Source organism: Macrotis lagotis, chromosome 4 (assembly GCF_037893015.1).
Source record: "Macrotis lagotis isolate mMagLag1 chromosome 4, bilby.v1.9.chrom.fasta, whole genome shotgun sequence".
NCBI lineage: Eukaryota > Metazoa > Chordata > Mammalia > Peramelemorphia > Peramelidae > Macrotis > Macrotis lagotis.
Genome location: NC_133661.1, coordinates 44,954,860 through 44,982,363, shown reverse-complemented (window position 1 = coordinate 44,982,363; position 27,504 = coordinate 44,954,860).

Sequence of the window (27,504 nt, the reverse complement as noted above, 5' to 3'; positions counted from 1 at the left end):
GATTTGAGGCTCAAGTTCTGACACTTGGAAGACCCTGGGCCAGACACTCAGTTTCTCTGAACGCACAAGGATACGAATTTGGAATCTCTTCAGGGTGAGGACCTTCCTGTGTGTGAATTCCCTTCATCCAACTCACCAATGTCTACCAACATAATGCATACTAGGACTCAGTTCTAAGAAGTTACCTGAGACATGGAGAGATTTAGTGACTTGCCCAAAGTCAAAAACTTGTAAATATGTACTTCAATATGAACATCCAAACTTGGTTTGCCACTGTTTTAACCAAAGAGAACAAAATCTATCCATGAACATAAATTTAAAATAACCTAAAGGAAACACAATGCAAGAGAGCTGATCAGTTTGCTTTTATTGACCAACCTGAGAAACAGAAGTATTGGCTCTTCCATTTGAATAAGTACATTCACTGGCAAGATGATCTCCAAAAACACATCCTGGATTTAAAAAGTTACTTGAGAAGATCAACTTAGAAAGACTGATGAAGGGAAATGATGTAGCTTATAGGGTTTATAATCATTGATATATAGAGATGGCAGGAGTTAATGGATTGAAAGTGAAATTTGGAGACAGAAGAAGCTGAGTTTGAGTTTTGCAAAGAAAAGAGCCAATAGTAATGTTTCTTCAGAATGTGGTGGTACACCCAGTCTACCTTCTAGGTCCATAGATGTTTTCACTAAGCTGTATTTCCTTCCCATTAAGGAATCAAGGACTTATAAACAGAACATCTTCCTTAGGGGAGCATCAACTTTGGTATTCTTTTCTATTTCAATATCATGATCACATCAGACATGAATATAAGAGGGCTCATCATTACAATTGCACTATTTACTGAAGTTTCTAACAAGATACTGTAACGATTCAATTTCCTGGACCTTCAGGGGGAAACACTGTAAACATGTTTGTGTGGCCCTGTGTGTGTGTGTGTGTGTGCGTGAGTGCATTTTGACTATACCTCTGATTTCACTAATAAAGGGAATCTTCAATAAAGAAAATTATTTTATCAATGAAGATCAACACTTGTTCTGCACTGAGGTCTAATCATCTGAGAGTTTCCTGGGACCTTAAGAATTTGACTTTTCCCAAGGTCACCATCAGTATGTGTCAGAAGGTCTTGAATCCATATCTTCCTAACTCTGAGGATGGTTCTCTATCTTGTACTCCTCTGTCTAGAAATATAGGTTGCAAAATTTCCACTTTAATCCCTGGATGCTCCCTTTCCACATGGGAGTGCTCTCTCTGGCCCTTATTTCCCATCTCCCTTTTGGGCTTTCTATGAGTTTAATTGGTTGGGACACAATGGGTTACCTTTTTTCCCCCTTTTTGATATAAGCCTAAGCATCTTTGGACATTACAATTACTCTCTCAGTTGGTAGTAACACACAAAAAGATGAATGTTATTGCTCTATCTTTGGAATAAGGCATGCATACATGCATATCATTATATGAATACACAGAGGCATACTTCTGTTTGTGATCATAAACATACATGTGCACATGTGTATTCGTGAGATGTATATCTTTATATGTAAATAAACATGAATCATGTGTGTCTTTAATATACTCTCCCTCTTCAAGTGATTTTGGATATATTTGTATAGCATATCTACTGGATATTAGAGAGATTAATTAAATTAGTAAAAGCATTGTATAATCAAGAAACACTCATCACACATATCATGGAATACAACATCCCAGGAAATTCTTAGATGTTCTTTTTCAGAGTCATGTCAATAGATGTATGATCCATGTCCATGCCTGTGTTTGTGCATACATACAAAATAAACTCATTGTTCTAGGGAACTCCCAATAAGGAGCATGACGATCAGCAAGCTTTCTACAACATACAATCTTAAATGAGTTTTATGGGCCACTAAGAGTTTATGTGACCTAACCAGGATCAAATTCTTATTAAGTGTTTGAAATGGGACTTCAACATAATGTTTTCTTGACTCAAAGACTAGTTTTCTATTGCATTTGCCATGTTGCTTCTTATATATATATATGTGTGAGTGAATTCTATTTGTGATTATATTATTTATATTTATATCAACCATAGAGCATGTTTCCATCATCTGGTTAAGTACATTTCAAGCTTTCTGATGGAATATTTGCTATCCAATGTCAACAGATCATGACATGCACCATGTGACCAGAGACCACAACACAAACATTTGGTTTTCTCTTGCTCTTGATGGGAAAAGGCACTTTCAGAGAATTGTTGGAACAGTGCTTACAGCCAAATCATGGCCTTGTGTTGTAAGATGCAAATGTGTCTTCCAGTTCAACTGGCTCACACCCAATCTCTTTGTGAGGATCACTTTAATTTGCCAAATTAAAGACTAGCTCTGGGGTTGGGACTTTAGTCTTTAAAAAAGAATGTCAAAACTCAGCAGGCATGTTTGCTAAACGTTAGCAAAAAAATAAAATAAAATAATGACAGCATGGGCCAGAGGAACAATAAGACATAGTCTGTCACTGTCTCCCTTTAGCTCCTATCTCAAAGAGTTAGACCTTTGGATCTGTTTGCCAAAAATATAATTTGTATTGTTTTTGAAGAGACCATCCAGGGGGATGACTGTTCCTTGAGTCTGTCCTATTTTCTACTCTCAACGTAAAAGAAGAATTGAGATGTAATTTCTTTACCAATTAAATCACTAATTGTAACCATTTCAAAAGATTTTTTAGAAAATCAAGATTAAGTTGTTTATCCATGTTTATAAAAGAGTTTAACCATTAACTGTCTCAACAATACAGACCTAAGCCAGTAGAGAGTCTTACCATGACAAGGGATGAAAGGTAGCTGGGCCATCATGGATAGAGCTAGCCTTGGATCCAGGAAGATCTGAGTTTAGATTCTATATATTTTAACCATTCTGATACTGTGATCCTGGAGAAATTGCTTACCTTTTCAGACCTCCTCAAGCAATCTCTAAGACTATAAGTTGTATGAATAAAAGGAATTTCCTGTACATGAAAAAATGACATTTTTGATCAGAAAATAAAATCTTTCTGAAACCTATTTACAAAAATAGGGTGCACTGAAAGCATGAAGAAAGCCCTAAAATTGTTCTTGTTTGTGTGTGTATACACACCAACAGACATAGGATTCTCTTTTTTCAAGACAATGATTGACGAGGAAGGCATAGCATAATTCAACACTTCATAAAATTCAGAATTGGATGGAAGCCCAAAAACCCCTGGTCCAACATGTACCTGGAAAGAAATATCTTTTACAACACCCCCAAAAAGTGATCACCCAATATTCCTTGAAAGAAAATTCAAAGACAAGAAAATCATTGTTTCCTGAGGCAACCAATTCCACTATTAAATAATTCTAATAATTAAAAAGTTATTCCTTATATTGAGTCAAAATTTTTCTCTAACTTCTATTTTCTACCCTTAGTTTTTCCCTTTGTTTTCACACAGAAGACATGCTGAGTCTTTGTGATAGCTGTTAAAATACTTGAAGTGGTGGCAGCTAGGTGGCACAGTAGATGCAACACTGACCCTGGAGACAGGAGGTCCTGAGTTCAAATCCAGTCTAAGATACTTAATAATTACCCAGCTGTGTGACCTTGAGCAATCCATTGCCTTGCAAAAACCAAAAGAAAAAAATACTTGAAGACAAACTATCATGCTCTCCCTCCACTTGTCATAAATCTTTTTTCCTTCAGGGTAAATAAGTCTGATTGTTTTGACCCATATTTTTATGGTATAGTTTCAATGTTTCCCACCATCATTCTTGTCCAACTTCTGCACACACATTTCAGAATCCAAGGCTGAATACAATCCTCTAGAGATATAGACCAGGGCAAGAGCCATAAGATAAAATACGGTAGAATTATAACACTCCAATTCTGTAGACTGGCACTGGTCCATGGCAAAATTGTAATTGGAGCTCCAAACATTTACCACTAAAACCATTACTCCTTAAAAGTTATAAACTTAAAAACAAATTTAGTAGAACTTTGTCTTTTGTGGCTTTAAATTTAAAAATCTACAAATGTGAACATTTCAGTATATAACAAATGACAAAAAAGAGGATTTATATTAAACTATGATCTGTTATATACCATTTTAAGAGAACACAGTTTTTTAAAAATGCCTTGCTTTATTATGACCCCTTTGAGATTCTTTTCCATTTTCTTTTCTGTATTTTCTTAAGGTTTCATTGCTCCCCCTCTCATTTTCCTCCTCCTTTTCCTCCCCTCCTCCTTCTCCTCCTCTTTCTTCTTGTTCTTGTCATTCTTGCTTTTTATTCTCTTCTTCTTTCTCCTCCTCCTCTTCTTCCTCCTCCTCCTTCTCCTTCAATAATGTAATTCAAAAGTTGAATGCACTGCATTGATGGGTAAGTTTCTTTTCTCAGATGGCCCAAAATAATAATGCTGGATAAGAAAGTCTTGAATTTTTTCAAGTCAGATGTTCTTAATCTGGAAAGGGAGGAATCTAACAAATATTTTTAAAACAGATTTTTGATATGATTGATTTTCTTCATAATTGTACTGTTTTAAATTTAAAAACATATTTCTGAGGAGTCCATAGGTATTTTTTCTCTGATGGCAAAAAAGTTAAAAGCCTATGTAGAGCATAGTCTTGGTCAGGCATAGGATAAACTGCATAGATTCTGAGGCATCTTCCAATTTTGATGTTTGATTATTCAGATCATAGGTCCAGGGTTGTGAGGAAGGAAAAAGGGGGTATCTCTCCATGTCCTCCTCTCCCAGATGCAGGGGATACATGGTCTAGACTGAGAGTGGTGATTCTGAGTTCATTGTGGGCTAAAAACAATAAGAGAAAGATTGAGCTGAAGATTAGGGCAGAATAAAGTAGATTAGGGAATGCGATTTTAGAAGTGTTGAGACACACAAGCTTTGCCAGAACAAAATCCACTGGATAGAAACCAAGAAATGATCTAATATCTATTCCAGTCAGGACTGGGCTTGTGGACTCTTATAAAGAGACCTATTAAAAATAGGAGGTCAGCTTGGCAAAATAGTAAGAATGAGGAGCAAGGCCTCCTCTCTGACTGCATATATAGCCAGGATTAAGTGATAAATCCTCTGTAAATGTTGTAATTTCTTCCTTTATTTAATCTCTTGCAAGTCTTCTGGTGGTGCTGAGTGGGTGAAACTCTTAGGTTTGAATTCCAGAAAACCAGGTCTTCAGATACAAGAGCAGATTGGGCCAGTTGCAGATGGAAATGGGCCTTTGAGAACCATTGAATTATTTTTTTTCCATTTTTTCCTGAGCATCATAAACAGGTGATTGAATCTCTCATCCCTGAATGCTACTTCCTGATTTGGCTGTTAATTTTCCAGGGATAATAGATTTAGCATTGCAAAGGAGTTTAAATCTTATTTAGTCTGATTTGCTTCACTTTTCAGATGAGGAAAATGAGGCCTAGAGGAATAGAAATGACTTGTCTAAGGCCACACTATATCATGTAATCCTCACAACAATCCTGGGGAGAGTTAGGGGCATTGTTTCTATTTGAGTTTGACTCTCATAGTCTACATGTATTCAATGATCCAGTTATTCAATTTATTCATCAAGAAACTCACCAAAGACTACATCCCATTCCTAGTATAGACCAGCTATTATGAGTAAACTTCCTATGTCCTATTCAAACCCATTGAAGTATAAGAGAGGCTTTTAAGATGCTTTTGAAAGAGCTCAGGGCACTGCATTCCTAGTGTTGGCCCTGGTCCTAGGAAAATGAGTTTGGATCTTCTTCAGATGCTTACTTGTGAATCCTAGGTATGTCACAAAATTCTCAGCCTCAGTTTCCTTTCTATAAAACGGGAATAACAACATCATCTAACTCAGAGTTCTGGGAATGAAACAATTCTTCCATTATAAAGTGCTCTGTACAAACTTTGCCCTATTATATGTGTTTGCTGTTCTTGTTCAGCCATTTTTTTTCAATTGTGTCCAACTCTTCATGACCCTATTTGTATTTTTCTTTTTGGCAAAGATATTGGAATGGTTTGCCATTTCCTTTTCCTTCTCTTCAACCTGGAGAGGGAGTTGGAACTAGAAAGTATCTGGAATGTTGGATCTTATGATACATGAGTTTAACATGTCTTGATTTAGCCATGCTTTCACTAATCTAATTCAATGATTTTACTATTTTCATAAAGAAAGATTTATGAGCTATAAGAAGGATCTAGAAGGAAATGGGATTTTTTTTTCAGTGAGACAAGGGCATGAGTCAATGAAAGTAAATAGTGTTGATAATAGTGATAATAAAGTTAACATATATTACAAGGTTTGGGAAGTACTTAATATAGATCATATCATTTGATCCTCACAATAATCCTGTAAGATAGATAGTGTACATACATACTTCCCTTCTTGTCACATTTTTAGGAGTGGGAGTAATCTATTAAACAGAGATAGCAAGGTCTATCTAGATGGTAGCCAGACAAGAATCTATCAGACTGAGAGCAGGGAGTACTTTCCACTTTTTGTATCCTCAGCATTTCCACAGTTTGTCAATAAAAAATTATTAAGAATCTACAGGAAATGACTACAGTAATCTGCTGTTTGATAAACCCCAAAGTCCAGTTTTTTGAATAAAAACTCTCTTTTAACTGCTGTTGGGAAAATTGGAAGTTAGTATGGCAGAAACTTGGATTAGACCTACATCTCACACCCTATACCAAGATAAGATCAAAATGGGTACAGGATTTAGACATAAAAGATAATATTATAAGCAAACTAGGAAATCAGGGACTAGTTTACCTGTCAGATCCATGGAAAGGGAAGCAGTTTATGACCAAGGAAGAGATGAAGAACATCATTAAAAACAAACTACATGATTCTGATTACATTAAATTAAAAAGGTTTTGTACCAACAAAGCCACTGTAACAAGATTTTTTTAAAATGTAGTAAATTGCAAAATAATTTGTACAACTAGTATTTCTGACAAAGGACTCATTTCAAAAATATATAGAGAGCTGAGGCAAATTAAAAAAAAGCAATTCCCCAATTGACAAATGGTCAATGGATATGCAGAGGCAATTTACAGACGAGGAAATCAAAGAGATCCCTAGTCATATGAAAAAATGCTCTAAATCACTACTTATTAGAGAAATGTAAATTGAAGCATCTCTGAGGTACCACCTCATGCCTCTCAGACTGGCCAATATGACCAGAAAAGACAATGATCAATATTGGAAGGTATATGGGAAATTTGGGACACAAATGCATTGTTGGTGGAACTGTGAACTCATCTAATCTTTCTGGAGAGCAATCTGGAATTTTTTTCCCAAAGGGCAAGAAAATGTGCATACCCTTTGATCCAGCAATGCCACTACTGGATCTGTATCCTGAAGAGATCATGAAAAAGAGTAACAACATCACTTGTACAAAGATATTCATAGCATCCCTGTTTGTGGTGGCAAAGAATTGGAAATTGAGTGAATGTCCATCAATTGGGGAATGGCTGAACAAATTGTGGTATATGTATGTTAGGGAACACTATTGTTCTATTAGAAATCAGGAGGGATGGGACATCAGAGAAACCTGGAAGAATTAGCATGAACTGATGCTGAGTGAGATGAGCAGAACCAGAAGAACATTGTACACACTAACAGCAACATGGGGTTGATGATCAACATTAATGGACTTGCTCATTTGTGCAACAATCAGAGACAATTTTAAGGTATCTATGATGGAGAATACCATCTATATCCAAAGAAACAATTGTGGAGTTTATATAAAGACCAAAAACTATTATCTTTAATTTTTTTAAAAAAGATATATTATATATAATTTTGCTATCTCTTACACTTTATGGTTCTTCCTTAAGGATATGATTTCTCTCTCAACACATTCAGTTTTGATCAATGTATAGCAGGGAAACAGTGTAAAGACTCTCAGACTGCCTTCTGTAGGGAATGGGGGTGGGAAAGGGAGATTGGGGGGGAAATTGTAAAATTCAAAAAACAATAAAAATAGAATCTGCTATGTTCTTGTGCTGTTCTATACTCTGAGTATGCTGCTTGTTGGTTCATTAATTGACAACTGGAAATCATACTCAGAATTCAATACAGATTTTGCTTCATATGAAAACGAGCTAACTTTCTGAACCAGTAACAGACATCAGAATGATTAGAATTACAATTTTGGTTGAATGAAGGGTAGAGAAGGAGCTGTCACACTAAAATGGCTCAACAGAAAAGGAGGTTAGGGAGTCAACTCTTGGTTGACACACCCTGGATTAGACCAAGGCAAGGGGAATGTAGAGAGCCAAGAATAAGTCAACATGAGAAACATCAGAGAAGTAAGATCTCATACTCTTCTCTGCAATGAGCTAAACTGGATTAATTGGTCACTCCATCCACAACCTATATACTTTTTTTTAAATCTGTTTTACTCATATAATTGACTATACTTAGAAAGCCTATGCCCTCTCAATCTTTACTTCCACCAATGCTACTTATCAAGTCCCAGTTTAAATATTTCTACCCTCTCTCAATTTCTTTCTTTTTATTTTTTATTAATCTATTTCATTTTTAAATGCATTAAACTGAAAAAGAAACAATAGCTCTGAGTTCTAAATTTTTTCCTCTCTCTCTCTTTACCTCCCTAAAACAAGGGCTAATTTGATATAAATGCACAATTGTATTAAACATATTTCCATATTAGTCTTTTGTGAAAGAAGAATCAGAACAAAAGGGAAAAGGAAAAAATTTAAAAAATAAAAATAGTATGCTTTAGTCTGCCTTCAAACTCTATAGTTCTTTCTCTGGATTTTCTATCACAAGCATATTAGAATTGTCTTTGATCATATATGCTAAGAAGAGCTAAATCTATAATAGCTGATCATCATACAATATTGCTGTTAAAGTGTATGATGTTCTGTTTCTGCTCACTTCACTCCGTTTCAGTTTGTGTAAGTCTTCTTATGAAATTTCTCTCACCCAATTCCAATGGTTGTTTCCCATTCAGATTTCAAAATATCTTTATTTTTATCCTCAAATATCCAATTATTAATTCTATTTTGCCTTACTTCTTCATATATGTTTTAATCTTCATCTTAATCTCTATGTCTCCACAGGGACTGTGGGAGTCACCCGTGCAATGGGAACCAGTGAATGTTACACAATCAATGAATATTTGTTTACTAGAATTATAATGAATTTACTTGATTAGTTGTTGGTGCTCAAAATCAAAGGGACCTCAAGGAAAGGTAAGATAGTTCTATACTGTTAGATTCTGAATGGGGACTTTTCACTTCTTCATTCGTAGGGCCAATGTAACATAAAATTCTGCCATGCAAAGACAGTTGAGGCAGCCAGTAGAAATAAAGAAACTCTAGGTCTGTATACTGTCTTTAACAGAGTCAGCCTGACAACTATACAAATGAACAAAATACATTCTCTTACCCTCTGCCTGTCTTGTCTTAGACATTTCTTGACGATTTATGACCTTATACTTTTGTGGAATGACATCTGATCAGAAGAAGGTGGACCATTTCCTGAAAAATGTCTCAGGATGGACCCTAACCCATATATAACTAAAGACAGCTTCCTAGTAAGGAAATGTGAAGATTTCCTGTGGGAATTCTGGCAGGTGTTTGACAACCTCCTTAAGCCCAAGTCAGGTCAAGTGGCAGATCAGACAGCTCAAACAGGGAGGAAAGTCTTTGATTAATTACCTCGATTCTTCCCAATTTCTATGCAAGGATTTGACTTGGAATGAACCAGCCACATTGGACCTTTTGTGTTTGATTTTATAGAACTCCTTTTAATGATAAGAATGTATAGTTCAATGATACTATGTCATCAGAGATTTTTAATAAACAACCAAATTGTAAAATATAGAAAAGATTTGAAATGAATAATTACAGAGTTGTATCCTCTCTTTTATACTCTGGAAAGAAAAAAGGTAGGCCAGTCAGATAGCCAGAGTGAGGGTCAGCTGATGGGTATGTCAACTGTGGATTCCACTGACATTGCTGTCCTTAAGATAATGCAAAACAATTCCACTCCCTCCAGGAAATTTGGTAGCTCCCAAATGAAAATATTTGAGATGTCATTGATGAGAATCAAGAAGAATGAATAAAACTGGGGCGGCTAGGTGGCGTAGTGGATAAAAGCCCTGGCCCTGGGGTCAGGAGTACCTGGGTTCAAATCCGGTCTCAGACACTTAATAATACCCTAGCCGTGTGGCCTTGGGCAAGCCACTTAACCCTGTTTGCCTTGCAAAAACCTAAAAAAAAATGAATAAAACTATATTGGTTGTGTTTAGTGACCCAGAGAAGAAGCCAGATGGAATAGTGGTGAGAATGCTAAGCTTGGAGTCAGAGACCTGAGCTCCAATCCAGTCTCCAATACCTATTAGTTGTATAACTATGGATGTTGCTTTCTCTCTTTCAGTCTTAATTTTCTCAAATGAAAATGAAGGAATTAGATTTGATGATTTCCACAGTTCCTTCCAGTATTAAGAATATAATCCTAATTAATGCCTGTATTGATGGCATCATGATCCCACTAGAATCCCAAAATATGATTCCTGTGAGGATGGAGCCATTCAAGTCCTGCCAATAAGGAAGTGGGAAATCATGCACAATATTTACACTAATTCCCTATTCAATTGTAGTCTCTTTTAAAATGCAAGGAACCTACCATGCCTTTGGATGCCTTTATCAAGTCCCAGTTTAAATAAACTCTTTTTCTCCCTTTATTCAGTTGCAAAATCATTCCTAGATCCCACTTAAGTCAATGAGTAGACAATGTAAAGAAAAAAAAAAGATCAATTCCCTGCATATCACTCATAGACAATCTATCTATTTGAGGCAAGTTGACCAGTGCCTTCCATAAACCAGGAGGCTCCATGATGGACACTAGGCTGGGAAAGTCAGTACTCTCCTGAAGCAGTTGATCTGAACATAGAGGCTATAGCTAGTCATCTGTATCTGTACTGTTTGTACTGAAAATATGGAAATTCCCTGGATTGTCTTCTCTTTCACTCAGTTCATAACTAAGGACTTTCTTGTATTATATTGCAATGAAATGAATTTCTGTGATCTTGAAATCTGAGAGCAGCAACTTCAACTATGAAATGAAAACACAGCAAAATTCCCTCTTGGAACCTGTGTGCATTTTGTTGAAACATTCAAGTTAAACTTTCCTACCTTGCCTTGAGACACTCTATAAACCAGTTTTATAGAAATGTTATCACCTTGTTGAAATAAAGCAAGGCACCTCAGCATTTATCATTATTTCCAAAATCAAAATTTCCAGAGAAACTTTCCTATGACAATTTTCTGTTTTTGTCATTTGGCCTGGAATGAGTGACTAAGATCTGGATTGCCTGGGCTTTGCATGCTCTATGTGAGTGAGAGGAGCTTAGGAGAGTCTGCTTCCCAATACCACTGGACAGAACTTCCCATAATCATGTCTTAGGGTAGGAGTAAATGCTGTGAACTGATTGAAACAGCAATATTATAGATTCTTTTTATTATTTCATGGCTAGAATGGGTCAGCAATGTTCTAGGTTTTACTGAGTATAAATAAAAACTGTGAATCTAAATTGAGAACCCTCCCAGAAGAGATCTGTAGGAGTCTTCAAAGTTTCCATCAAATTGTGTTAATTTAAAAGTACAGGGACATGCCATTTTATATATAAAATATATGATGCATATTTTATAATTCTATAATAATATAAAATTATATACACATGTAAATATACAAATATAAATACACAGAGGAAGTATTAAATGTATTTAAAAGAATAGGGACATGGTTGTTAAATGCATCTGTGAAGACTTTTTCTAAGGGTGAAAATTAGGACAAAGCCCACGCATTTATAAAATCATATATCTATGAAAGTAAGAAAGTGGTAAAGACTGAATAATAACCAAGGGGAAGAAACTGAGGCTTTGTCCCAGGGCAACTGATTTTTAGAGGGAAGGAACAACACTTATAATACCATAGTATAGAATTAAAAGAACTAAACTACTTAGCAAGAATAGCTAAAAGGTGAAATACTAGATAATAAGTTGGGGTGAGTTCTTCCCTAACCTTTAGAAATCCTTGCTTGACCCTGACATTAACTTAGGGTGTCATCACATAGCTTTCTTCCCTTTTGGTGCCAAGCTTCCAGAGTTTTCTACTGTTGCTCCCCTTTTTTCCTCACCTCCCACTGATTTCTCAACTCCTCGGAAGGTAGACTTCCGACTCCATTACATCAAAGACCTATGATTACTTAGAAAGGGAATTCCTTCCACCAAGGTAGTTCATAATCTATTATTTGATAGGTATAACTTAGAAAATTACTTGAGATTCAGAAAAGTTAACATTCTTACTCATGATCACAAAAAAAAGTCAAAACTTGAACCAGTATCTTCCTGTCTATCAGTCTGACTCTTATCTTTTATGCCGACAATTTGGCCATTCAATCAAAATTCTTCCATTCAAAGTTAGCAATGCTTTCAAACAATTAAATAACCAAAGACCTTTTTTGATCCTCATCCCACTTCAATTCTATACTTTTTGACAGTGATGATGACCCTCTCTTCCAGGATAATCTCTCCTCCCTTGACTTCAATGATCCTTCTGTCCCCTGGTCCATGTGTTACTCTTCTTCTGTTTCTAGTCTCCTTTGCTAGTTCATCTATCTCCAACACCCTTAGTCAGGATGACCCTCAGAGTTCTGTCCTAGACACACTTCTTTTCTTACCATTATACTCTTTTTCTTTGTGATTTCATTAGCTTCCATGACATCAAATATTATGTTTGTCTATGATCCCTAAGTCCTATTGTCTCTTCTGAACTCTATTCCCATGTCAGCACATACATGTTGGAAATCTCATAGAACCCAGAGTACTGGGTCAGGAGTCAGTAAGATCTGAGTTCAAATCTAGCCTCAGACATTTGCTAGCTGTGTGACAGGGCAAGTCATTGTTGAGTATGTCTCAATTTTGTCATGGAGTTCATAAATAACACTTGACTCCAATGGTTGATGTGTGGATCAGATGAGATGATATTTGTAAAGTTATTTATAAAAACTTATTCTTTAAAAAATGCTTGTTCTTTTCCCTTCCTTTTGTTTCCCCTTCCCTTCTTTAGGTGTTTAGTTTTTGTCAAGGCAATGGGGTTAAGTTACTTGCCCAAGGCCACACAACTAGGTAATTATTAAGTGTCTGAGGTCGAATTTGAACTCAGGTACTCCTGACTCCAGGGCTGGTATTCTTTCCAGTGTGCCACCTAGCTGCCCCGTCCCCTTCCCTTCTTGAATCAGGAGTCAGAGATGCCCAGAACTGAGATTAGGCATGATAAAGCCAGGACTGACAATCTAACCTCAATATAAACTGGATAGATTAGCAACAGGCCATGTCTCAAGTCATCCAGTCATATCGCAAGTGGATACCATTTGTTACAAGGGATACTTGAAAATGAAAACAAAAGTCTTTCCCATTGGTGGCAAAAAGGTAGAAACTGGAAAGTCATATTTAGGGTAGAAGTCAGTCAACAGGTCAGTTTGACTGCAGTCATGTAAGTAAGAGCCATATTGTGAGAGACTTGCCATGATAGACTGAGAATTTTTGGCTATATCTTAAAGGTGATAAGGGGACAGGCAAGATTTTTGAGTAGGAAGTGATCTGTCAGATCTGTGTTTTAGGAACAACACTTTGGCAGTTAGGTGAAGAATGACTCAGAGAGGGGCAGAACCTGGAGGCAGGGAGGCCATTGTTAGAGTCAAGATGTGGGACCATAGCTTCCCAAACAGCTTCCAAATCTGCAGAATGATTCCAAGAAAACTACACTCTAATGTCAACTCAAATTTATCTAGCAACTATGATACTGAGTATGGGCAAAACACAATCCCTTTTTACTTTATGTCTGAGTAAGAAGAAATAAGAAGCTATGGTAGAAAATACTTCTAATCGTATATACCTGTTCAGGAGAATTGATTATTAATTATTCAAGGTGAAAATTGGAAAATTGGAAATTGGGAAACCCTACAAATCAGGAATCAATTTCTTGTTTTATTGATTGCCTCTAGACTAGACTTAAGAAAGTGAAAAGGAAATAAATTTATAATACTGATTAAACTTCAACTTAAAATATGCCAGGAGACTGTTTTGTTCCTTAGCATTTTGGTTGTTAAATATTTATTAGCACTCCTGCGACAAGGAGTCTGGTGATTGGGTGTTCGCAAATTTGACTCTTCCACTTAGCAATAGTCTTGTTTTGAGCAAGTTGTTTAACTTTGCTTGTTCTGCATTTCCTCAATTACCTCCTCCTCTTCTATTCTATTCCCATAGCAAAAGAAAGGGGGAAAGTTCTTTGAGGGCAGGGTTTATTTTAATTTCACCTTCATATTCTCAGCTCTTAGTACCTCACTCTGTGTTTGTTTGTGTTTGTGTGTGTGTGTGATTGCCAACTTCTCTGCAATTAGAGGATTGCCTATGGGGTATTGAAGCTAAATGACTTGCCTAGGATGTACAGTTTGTACAAATCAGAGGTGAGCTTCAAACTCATGTAATCTTCACCCTAAGATCAGCTTTTTGTTAATAATACCTTATGAAAAATGTGAATCTGGTCAATTTTAGCTAAACTGTCATTGTAGAATGAAAATGTTGTAATTAATTTTGTATATACATTTGAAAAGGATCTGGCGGGGTTGGGAACTGAAGTCCTAGGTTAATTGGCTATTCTATGGTCAGTAGAAAATAGTAGTAGCGGTATTTGAACTCAAATCATAAAATTCCAAGTTCAAGACTTTGCTTTGTAAAAGCATACAAAGTTTTTTTAAATCCTCACATTTTTATCTAGATAAATTAAAACATAAAATTCAATAATTATCTGATTTTCTTAAAATAGGACACTACTGCCATCTGATCATGGGAAAGGTAGGTGGTACCCAAGTGCATGGATCACCAGGAGTCAGGAAGATGTATCTTCATGAGTTCAAATCAGGTCTCAGACTTTCACTAGTTGTGTGACCCTGGGCAAGTCACTTAATTCTGTTTCCCTCAGTTTCCTCATCTTAAAAATACTGGAGAAGGAAATGGCAAACCACTGGTATCCTTGCCAAGAAAACTCCAAATGGGGTCAGAGAAAGTCACAAGAAAAATGATAGAACCTGATCATGAAAGAGTAGAGTGTTCTTTGGCCTTCATGTTCTTGGAGGAAGTTCTCCATGTTCAGCTTGGAATCTACAGGGTCACTTAAGTAGTTTAGCTGATGTCTTTCCCAGCTCCTATTCTAGTCGCTCTTTCTTCTAGAGCCATTTCTCTTGGCATGATTTTTGTTTCCTTCTCAGCATCCTCAAAAGCAGATGATCCTTCACAGGCCTCTCTGAGGTCATTGACCTACTCTGGGGTCCCATGGGTCTATTTGTCTGCCATCAGTTCTAATATAAGCTCCTTTTTTTTTCTTCCAGCAACCCACTGAAAGAGTTTCACTTCCCCTGTTTGTTTGGTTCTACAAAGTGGTGACAGATTTTGACAATAAGAACCACAATAATTTTAAATAAAATTGATCATTGAAGAAACCATTGAGGAACTTAGCAGAAGGTACCAAAATGACAATGATGAGGTCACAGCAGGGTGATATGGAAAAAGGAAAAAACTAGCAATGTTCTTGAGAGAAAATGTTGAGGTAAATGGAACATGGTTTCAAGTATTGAGTAGGATTAGTGAAAGGAATGTATTAATTCATTTTGGATTAAAACTCATGAACAAGTATGAATGAAGAGAGAAACTAAAAGTGACTAGACAGAAAGCAGCATGGTATAGTGTATAGTGTGTCCACCTGAAGTCAAGTAGCCTTGAGTTCAAATCCTACCTCTGATAAAGATAGGCTAAGCAATGTTGGAACTACCATGCTAACATGAATACATATACTAAAAAAAACCCCTCAATAATCAGGATATAATAATGATCCATAGTTTCATACTCAATCTTCCTTTTTCTTCTGTTCTCAAATAGAAATATTCTTATTTATTAATATACTCATAAAGAAGAAAAAATGAAACCTACAATATGAAAGTCATCAGTCAACCAAATTGTGAGTGGAAACAATTCACTGAATGGAGAAAGGCTAAAAAATGATACGTGTTTGTAAAAGAATATTATTGATTTGTAAGAAAGGATGAAAAAAATTCCAAGAAATTTGGAAAGACTTTTATAAATTGATGCAGAGCAAAAGGTATAGGAATGAAATAAGAGGAGTCTCTCTCAGAGTATACCAGGACAATCTCACTTCTGACTTTTATTAGCTATAAAATATAGGCAAGTCACATAACCTGTCTGCATAAGGTTCCTCGCCTGCAAAAATGCAGATAATAAAAATACTTGCAAAGTACTTTATCAATATATTTCGAGAATTATTATAATCAAGGGGAATATGAACTAAGAAATGAAGCAGGTTCAAGGTAAGTTTAGGACAACTATTGAAATATTACCTAAAGGAGTAAAAAACACAATATAGAGTCCCAGAATACTAAAATAACAAAGGCAACATTTTTTTGTCAGATCAGAAAACTGTAAACAAAATATATGCCCATCTTTTGGAGTATTGGATTAATCCATTATGGTATATGAATGTAACGTAATACTCTTGCATGGTAATAAACAGTAAATTAGAGAAATTCAGGGAAGCATCAGAAGATTTACATGAAAAGATGAAGAATGAAAGAAACAGAACTAGAAAAACAATTTGCACATGACTACAATAATATAACTTCACTGAAAGGAAACCAAACTCTTGAGTAATGGTAAATACCATTCTTACCCATCTAATGCCCTCACCCCTTCACAGAGGATGAGATGATGAAACTAACCTCCATCCTTTTAGTAAACAATTGGTATACTGCATATACTAGAAACTACAGTCTTTGTTACAAAATATGGCTAAGTGGAGTCAGACTAGAGATGACCAGGCCAAGCATGTAACCAAGAATGACTTTGATGAATATCCACAATGCTCTCTGACTTTGCTTTTCCAGAAATAGAGCTAGGCCAACTACATCTCCAATCAGGGTTCTAGTGACATCCCCAAGGGACTGGGAGTGTCTTTCTCTAATGTTATTGGTTTGAGTTCCCATTCTAGTATGTACCTCTTATCTTCATTATTAATTGCTAGTAAATAACTCCTCACTTTCATTTAGCCAATTAAGATCGTTAAATTGGGGGGACTACTTTTTTAAAATAGCCATTTTCTTCAAAGATACAGCAAGAGAGAGTGCTCAGACTAACACTGTTGATTTTTTTAAATAAAGTATTGATCTTCTTTTGGTCCTGTTGGTTCATGTCCAAATGTTCCATTGCTGCTAGATTAGCATATGTCTCAACTACTGATGAGATAGCTCCCAAAAGACTTTAAGACTAGTCTGACAGACCACAAAAAGCCAGCATAGATTCTATTCAAAGACTCCTGACCAAGACCTTTGGAAGCTCACAAGGATATAGCAACCATAGAAGAAGTTGACAGGTTCCATATTTCCTACTGTGTTCCTGTACTGCCAAAACTCTGAAGGCCAATGGAAACTCAACTACTCTCAGTTTGTGCCTGCCTCTGAAGGGCCACCCATGTCCAAAGGATTAGTCTCATCTTCTACAGGAGGAAAGAAACAACAATGTTCCTCAGCTTCATCTCTACCCATCTCTACTTTTCTGAAGAAGCTTTGGCTTCAGAATCCTAAATGTGAACCTGGGCTCATTATTTTCTAGTCTTGTTTGGACTGTTAGTCATTGATTTCTCAACATATATACACACCTTAAGCCCTAGCACTGGTACTACAACATAACCTCTGCTCCAGTCTCTGATGATGTATGTATTGGCTGTAAGAGCATGGATAGGGAACAGTCTTGGTGATCTCACTAATATGGGGATCTCCCAGATGAAGAAAATTCACCCACAGTTCTGGCATCTGTAAAGGTTGCCACAGGTCAGGGCAAGGCTATGCTGTAACCAATTCATATCAGGTAGAGGTAATTGCTAAATTCTCAGTGTGAGCATTTACACTTCAGATATCAGCAAATATTTTAAAGTAGGTTTGATTTATTGTTTGATTTATTTATTTTATTTATGGCTTCATTTATTATTTTTATTGCTTAGAGGCTTAAGAAAATGATGGAGAAAATGCTACTGATGCAGATTGAACTTAAATGTGTATCGTATGGAAAGGACAATGACACACCAAAAAATTGAAAGTAAATGTAAGAAAACTATAAAGATCAAATGAGAAATTAGGAGAGGGAATCTCTCAAATGAAGAGATAAAAGAAAACATCCCCAATCTACCCCTTTCTAGGGGGTAGGAGAACCATTAGTGTTACACATTGCCTACATTTTTTAACTTTTTCAATATATTGAGCAGCTGTGCTAATTTTTTTTCCCTCTCTAAAAAAATATACACTCTCAGGGAGGTAGAGGGGCAGGGATATGTGGGATACTATGGTGATATGAGAAACAGAAAACATGAATAAAAAATTAAATGTAAATTTTTTTCGGAGAGCTGGTTGTTAAACATTTACCAAACACATCACCGAATCAAATTGATCTCTTCACATGGTGAGTGACCATTTTTTGTGTAAATCATCATTCTTATGTTGAGGGGAAAGAAAATTAGTACCCGGAGAAACATGTATAAACACAATCAGAATTCAAAAGAGACCACACACAAATGACAAATTCCTCTCCAGTGTCCTTGGCTTTCAAGTTTATCTTTACTTTATCTGTTTTTTTTTTAATTTTAGATTATTAACTGCTTATGATACATGGGCTGGCTAAAGAGTACAACCTCAAAATGCCTCCCATGTGATTCTGACTCCTAGTGGAAAAATGTCCAATACCTCCCTGTGCTGATGTGAAATGCTGCCTTCTTTCTCTTTCCAGACAAAATCTTCCCCAAATTGCCACCCAGATCACTCATATTAACCATGCAACAAGAATTGGTGGCCATCAATTGTATTTTTGAACAAAAAAGAATAAAACGGTAACATGAAATGAAAGGGTAGAGTACGTTTCATTACCTAGAAAGTAACTAGGCTAACCTGCTGATTGCGGAAGACATTGTCTTCTACTTTGAATTCCTTCCTTCATCATGGGAAGGAAGGGAAGACATAACTTGAAAGGAGTGAATCACTTAATAGGAGGTTCTTCCACTCCTGTTCCAGAGGCAAGGGGGTGAGATAAGTGGCTCACCAACCATCATGGTTGGTTCCTGGATGTGTTTTGGCACAGTTACAATCCCAGAACCTGGACAGCAAAATGCCTAGATTCCCAGAGCTAGCCTACAGCATCTCAAGAGGAAAATGAACCACAACTCAGTGTTCCAAACTTTACCTGCTAACCAACTCTTTTTGGTTTCTCTCTCCCAGAAATTCTCAAATCTGCCAAGAGAGAAAATTCCAAATTATCCCTCACTGGCTTAGCCCCTGCTTAAATTGTTCTCATAAACAAAGCAGCACCAACATTTCAATAGAAGAAGTCCTGAATGTAGACTCAAGAATCCTGAGTTCAAGGTCCAGCTTCGTAGCTGATCTTTAAGTCTGGAGTTATTCACCTAGGAGAATACAATAGAACAATGAACATATATACAGAGGGAATACAGGCAGCCAAAGAGCCAGGGAATACATTCAAGTGTTTAGATGTGGTTAAAGATATAAATTAGAGGGTAACTAGGTGCTGCAATGGATAGAGCACTGACTTGGGGTCAGAAGGACCTGAGGTCAAATCTAGTCTCAGACACTTAATAATTGCCTAGCTGTATGTCCTTGGGCAAGTTACATTTAACCTCATTGCATTCCATACATAAATAAAAAGAGCTGTAAATTAATTTATATCTGAATATATATCTGGATGTGTCCATGGTTAAAATGACTCAGAAATTCTGTTATTTGTCCTCTGTCACTGTCATTATTGTGCTTCTACTAGGTGACACCTTGTCTCTTTTGAGCATGACATCTCTGCATGTCTTTGCATAATCTCTCCTGTCCAAAATGTTTTCACTCTCGGCAGGTACTCTTCACATTGTGACTAGTTTTTTTTTTTTTTTCCTACTAAATGATGGAATTTCTTCAGTCTCTTCAAGGCCACCTGCTGCTACCTCTGATTACCTACTGCAGTTAAGCATCTAATGACCATGTTTATGGAGATGGAAGGTTAGAGTTCTTTTGGGGCTTATGATTCACTGTACCTAGCCAAGCAAAGACCACTGAAGATTCTAACCAAAAAGTTATTCTCTTGTTCACTTTCTTTGTCATGGCTCTCTTTCAAAGTCAAGGTCTAGTTAACTATTTCACTTAAGTTTAAGAAATTCCTTTATATACCTTTAAATCCCTGACTATCATATTGGATTGTTGGTCATCATTTCAAAACTTTCTCCCTTCCACCAAACCTTTAGAAGATAAATATGGAGTAGGAGGTGGCAGAAGCTTCCTGCAGGACAGCAACGGAGGGGCTAACATGATCAGCCTAAGCTTTGTTCTATTGTCCTTATTTTGTTATGCCTTATCTGTCTTTAGCAAAATTGTTTATTGTTTCTTCAGTGTTCTGGTGAAAATAAAGGGAAAAAGTTGTATCCTCTTACAAGAAATGTGAATGAGAAGCTTATTGATAGCTTCTATAAGTGTCTATTGATACTTCTTATGAGAATTAATTAGAACTATAAGATTTGTTTTGCTATTTAGAAAGACTATCTGGAGCTCTGAACAACCTCTCAAAGCTAATCAATTGTAACTAAAGAAACAAGATGGTGTTTTTTTTTAACATATTTTGACTTTAAAAGGTGAGGCAATACCTATAGTAAGTTACGTTATGCTATCTAAAAGCCAGGATTCTCAGTGAAGTAAGTTATTGAGTTGTTTTCGTTGTGTCTAACTCTCCATGAGTCCATTTTGTGTTTTGTTGACAAAGAAACTGAAAGTGGTTTTCCATTTCCTTCCCCAGAAGGTGAGGAATGGGTGAGGAATTGAGGCAAAGAGGGTTAAGTTGCTTAGAGTCATGTAACTAGTAATATCTAAGGCTTCATTTGAATTCAGATCCTCCTGATTCCAGGGCTAGTTCCCTATCCTGTGTGCCACCCAACTGTCCTTGCTGAGATAAGAGAATGATACTAATGGGGTTGTAGACTGTCCTGTTTGTCCTGATTAGCTTCCCTCCTCTCAGTGGTCACAGACTATGTGCTCCACACCTCTGGAGAATACCCAAATATAACCTTGGTAAAATTAATAGCCTAGAGAACATGCCATATGAATATCAGTTGAAGGATCAAGGGAAGTTCAGCCTGAAAAAGAAAAAAAATTAAGATGAGAAAATGCTTCATAAGAATTTGAAGGATTATCATAGATCAGTGTGATAGCTTATACGTGTTCTATGTTAGAGCAGAATTGAGAATAATGGGTGGAAGCTGTTGAAGTATAGATTTTGATTTGATATAAACAAAACTGTTCTTAATAATTGGAATTGTCCCAAAAAGAGAATGGGTTGACTCAGGAAGTAAGGAGTTTTCCCCTGAGGAAATCTTTAGTGAAAAGCTGTGAGAACACTTGTCAGGTATGTTATAGAGGGAATTCTTGTTCATGGAGGGGTTAGATTAGTTGACCTCTGAACACACAACTTTAAGAATCTGTGTATTTCATATTCTATAAAACAGAGAATAATCTCATTATAAATGACAGAGTAAGAGAATATGGATGAATAAGTCTAAACCTATTCCTATTACAGAAAAAATACTCAAAAGAATATTCAAATACCCAAAGAACTTCATCATTGTGTCATATTTCTCCAGGATCATCAGATAACACATCATTATACTGATTGACTGTGACATAATTTATCAAGATATATGAGAAATATCCAATGACAAGCCAGGGATTAGACCCCAGCCAAAAAAAAAAGTTTGGATCTATATTCCCTATACCCCAGGAGCAACACTAAAACAACGAAGATGAGCCAAAAAGCTAACAGATCACTCACTATCAAAAACTACTTTACAAAGATAGCAATGCCATGTCTGAAGAAGAAACTAGTGAAAAATCACTCACAGGGGATGTATCAAAACAGTTTATAAATTGGACTTAATTACAAAAGCTTATCTAAGAGCTTAAAAAAGAATTTAAAAACCAAAAGAGAGAGGAAGAAGGGAAATAAAAAAAAATTAGCCACACAGTAAAATTATGAAAAATTGACCAGAAAATTCAACACCTTTAAAAAAAAACACAAAAGGTAACTGAAGAAAATAAAACTTTAAAAATTAGAATTGAAAAAATAGAAACCACAAATCTACCAGACTACAAGATTCCATCAAACAAAACAAAAACACTGAAAAAATTGAAGAAAAGGTAAAATACCTTTTAGGGAAAACAAATGACCTGAGAAAATAGATCCAGGAGCACCAATCTATGAACTAGACAACCAGATCAAAAAAATACCTAGAAAACATCATGCAAGAAATTATAAGGGAAAACTATCCAAATATGTTAGAACAAGAAAACAATATAGCCATTGAAAGAATACACAGAAGCCCTCCAGAAAGACTCCAGGACCTCCAAGGGCCGTTATAGCCAAATTCCAGAATTCTCAAGTAAAGGAGAAAATATTGCAAGCAACAAAAAGAAAACAATTCAAATACAAAGGAAACACAATCAGACTCACATAGGAGCTATTAGTCTCAACATTGAAGGATCAGAAGACCTGGAATACCATGTATCACATAACAAAGGACCTGGGTCTACAACCCATAATGTACTACCCTGTTAAACTCAGCATATACTAAAGGGGAAAAGATGGATGTTTAACAAAATAGAGGATTTCCAGAATTTCCTGACACAAATACCAGAACTGATTGGAGAATTCAACCTCCATTACATGACTCAAGAGTTGCATAAAAAAGTAAATGAAAAGGGAAAGGAAAAAACAGAACAAAACAAATGTTTACCAACACCATTAAATTGTATACAACTCTAAAATGTAAAATATAACCTTCTAATTCTTTAGAACTTTACTTCTCTCAGGATAATTAGAGGATCGAATATAATTGAAGAGATTGGTCTTAAAGGATATGGGTATATTTGGGTCTTGTCTCTCCATTGTAGAGGTCTAAGATGTCATCATTATGTTTGAGACAAAAAGTCCTGAAGAAAAGTAGGGGTGCTTACTTTAAATTTAAGTGTTTCATTATCCTTTGATCTACTTTTATTCTACTGTGCTTAGCAGTTGTTTAATGGGGGTGTCATAAGCTGTGAGGTCCTGAATCAGTGTGACTGTAACATATAATTATTTGGAAAGTTCTCAGGTGAGAACACCATAGCCTTCCAGTACTTAAAGATCTTTAAGATTCCTATGGTTAATTAGATCAGGGTCACTTAATCTGCACTTCACTTAACAAAGAGTTAAGTACCCTAGGTGGGAAGAGGGGAATAAAGTGTAAGAGAAAATAGTCCTTGCTTCATTTAACAAAGTGTTAAGTATCCTGGGTTGTGGGGCAGGGTAAAGTATAAGAGAAAATAGGGGTGGAAGGGCACAAATAGTTCAAGAAATGATTTGACTTTGGATGATACTTTGACTCATGAGGAAGATTGTGTGTACTTGGAGGGTACTTGAAAAGGGAGTAAGGTAAAAAATGATTTTAATTAAAATTTGATATAATTTGAGACAATGCTGCTTATCAAGCAATCAAACAAACAATCTGTGGTTATACCTTGATAACAATATGAGCTCATCAAGCAATTAAATAATCAACTTGATTAATAGTACTAGAACTATAAATAATACCAAAGGAAGTGGCACAAACATTCATAATTTTAGAAAGAAAGAAGGGAGAATGTGATTGCTGAGTAATTTCTATTCAATAGATTTATCCCAGAGAAGGAATAAGTTACATTCCCACTTGGGTTTAAAAATCTACCCTAATCCTGGGGAAATAGGGAAAGGGAAAGATAAGGGAAGGTGAAGGTATAAGTGAAAATAAACTGAAAGTTAAATTTTAAAAAAGAAATGTCAAAGGGGAAAGGTAGTAAAATTTTGGTGAGAAGGAATAAGAGAAAAGGAAAGAGAAAAATATAAATGGAGAAAGATAGCATGAAGGAAAATATAGAATTAGTAATCTTAATTGTAAATGTGAATGGGTTGAATTGTCCACAAAACAAAGGGGATAGCAGAAAGGATTAAAATCCAGAATCCCACAATCTATTGTTAACAATAAGCACATATGAATCAGAGAGATACCCATAGGGTAAAAGTGAAAGGTTGGAACAAAATATATTATACCTCATCTGAAGTAAAAAAAAAATCAGGGGTAGCAATACTGATCTCAAAAGCAAAAATTAATCTCATTAAAAGGATAAGGAAGGAAACTACATCTTCTTAAAGCCACCATTGGTAATGAAGCTATATCATTATTAAACATGTATGCACCCAGTGGTATAGCATCCAGATACCTAGAGGAAAAGCTAAATGAATTAAAAGGAGACAAAGACAGCAAAACTTTAATAATGAGAGACCTCAATCTCCCTATTCCAGAACTAGATAAATCTAACCACAAAATACACAACAAGGAAGTTAAGAAGGTGAATGAAATCTTTGTAAACTTACATATGACAGACCTCTGGAGAAAACTTAATGGGGATAGAAAAGAATATACCTTTTACTCAGCAGTATATGGCACCTATACCAAAATAGTCGATGTACTGGAGCACAAAAACCTTATAATCAAATTCAGAAAGGCAGAAATAATAACTACACACTTCTCAGACCATGATGCAGTAAAAATTACATGTAATAAATGGTCATGGAAAGATCAATAAAAAACTAATTGGAAATTAAATAACTTTATCTTAAACAATGATTGGATCAAACAGCAAATAATAGAAATAACCAATAATTATATCCAAGAAGATGATACTGAGACATCATGCCAAAAGCAATTTTAAGGGGAAACATTATGTCTTTAAATACCTATTTGAATTAAATAGAGAAAGAGGAGATCAATGAATTGGGTATGCAACTAAAAAAACCTTTAAAAAGGACAAATTTTAAATCCTCAATTAAATACCAAATTAGAAATTCTGAAAATCATGGGAGAGAATAGTAAAATTGAAAATAAGAAAACTATTGATCTCATAAATAAAACTGAGTTGATTTTATGAAAAAATTCAATAGCTGATTACAAAAAAAGAAGATAACCAATTTACCAGTATCAAAAATGAAAAGGGTGAACTAACCACCAATGAGGAATAAATTAAAGAGATTATTCAGAACTACTTTGCTGAACTGTATTCCAATAAATTGATAACCTGAGTGAAATGGATGAATATTTACAAAAATATGAACTGTCCAGATTAACAAAAGAAGAAATAAAATACTGAAATAACCCCATTTCAGAAACAGAAATTGAAGAAAACATCAATATACTCCCTAAGAGAAAGTCTCCAGGTCCAGTTGGATTTACAAGTAAAGTCTACCAAACATTTAAGGAACAATTAATTCCTATTCTACATAAACTATTTTTGAAAATAGAAGGAGTTCTGGGGGCAGCTAAGTAGCATAGTGGATAAAGCACCAGCCCTGGAGTCAGCAGTACCTGGGTTCAAATCTGGTCTCAGACACTTAATAATTACCTAGCTTCGTGGCCTTGGGCAAGCCACTTAACCCCATTTGCCTTACAAAAACCTAAAAAAAAAATGGAAGGAGTTCTGCCAAATTCCTTTTATGATACCAACATGGTGCTGATACCTAAACCAGAAAGAACCAATACACACAAAGAAAATTATAGACCAATCTCTCTAATGAATTTTGATGCAAAAACCTTAAATAAAATTTTAGCCATGAGACTACAGCAAGTTGTTACTAGGATAACACCATGATCAGGTAGGCAGGGATGGTTCAATATTAGGAAAATACTCAACATAATTGAACATGTTAATAGCAGAAATTATATGATTATTTCAATAGATACTGAAAAACTTTTGATAAAATACAACATCCATTCTTATTAAAAACATAAGAAAATTTAGGAATAAATGAAGTTTTCCTTAAGATAATAAATAGTATCTATCTAAAACATCAATAAATATTATATATAATGAGAATAAACTCAGCATTTTCAATAAAATCAGTGGTGAAACAAGGCTGCCCTATATCACCATTACTATTCAATATAGAACTAGAAATGCTAGCTATAGCAATAAGAGAAGGAAACGAAATTGAAGGAATCAGAATTGGCAATGGTGAAGCAAAGCTTTCACTCTTTGCAAATGATGTGATGATATGCTTAGGGGGCCCAAGAAGAACTCTTTAAAACAAATTAACAAATTTGAAAAGTAGCAGGATATAAAATAAATCCACATAAATCATCAGCATTCCTATATATGAACAGCAAAGCCCAAGAGCAAGAGCTAGAAAAATAAATTCCATTGAAAGTAATATAGACAACATTAAATACTTGGGAATCTACCACCCAAGAAAAACCCAGAAAATTTATGAACACAATTATAAAACACTTCTCACCCAAATAAAGTCAGATCTAATTAATTGGGAAAATGTCATTTCATGGTGAGGTCAAACCAATATAATAAAAACTACAATTCTGCCCAAATTAAATTACTTATTCAGTGCCATGCCAATCAAACTATCAAATAACTATTTTATCGAGCTGGAAAAAAATAGTAACAAAATTCATCTGGAACCACAAAAGGTTAAGAATAGAAAGGGAACTGATAAAAAAAATGTAAAGGAAGGTAGCCTAGCTCTACCAGATCTAAAATTATACTATAAAGCAGCAGTCATCAAAACTGCCTGGTACTGGTTGAGAAATAGAGTAATGGATCAGGGGATTAGGAGAGGTTCCAAAAAAAACTTCAGTAAATGACTACAGCAATTTACTATTTGACGAATCTAAGGATATCAGCTTCTGGGATAAGAAATCACTATTTGACAACAATTATTGGGAAAACTGGAAAACAGTATGGCAAAAGTTAGGTATGGATTCAAATCTCACACCCTATACCAAAATAAGGTCAAAATGGTTACAGGATTTAGACATAAAGGGTGACACCATACGTAAATTAAAAGATCAAGAAGTATACTGTCAGATCTACAGAAAGAGGATAAATTTACAACCAAAGAATAATTAGAGTACATTATAAACTGCTAAATAGAATGATTTTGACTATATTAAATTAAATATTTTTTGGACTAATAAAAGCAATGCTGCTAAAATTGGAAGGAAAGTAGAAAGCTGGGAAACAAGCTTCACAACTAGGAGTTCTGATAAAGGTCTCTTTCTAAAATATATAGAGAATTGTATCAAATCTATAAGGTTACAAGTTATTTCCCATTTGAGAAATGGTCAAAGGATATGAATAGATGGTTTTCAAATGAAATTAAAGCTATATATAAGCTAGTGGCTAGGTGGTGCAGTGGATAGTGCACCAGCCCTGGAGTCAGGAGTACCTGGGTTCAAATTCGACCTCAGACACTTAATAATTACCTAGCTGCATGGCCTTAGGCGAGTCACTTAACC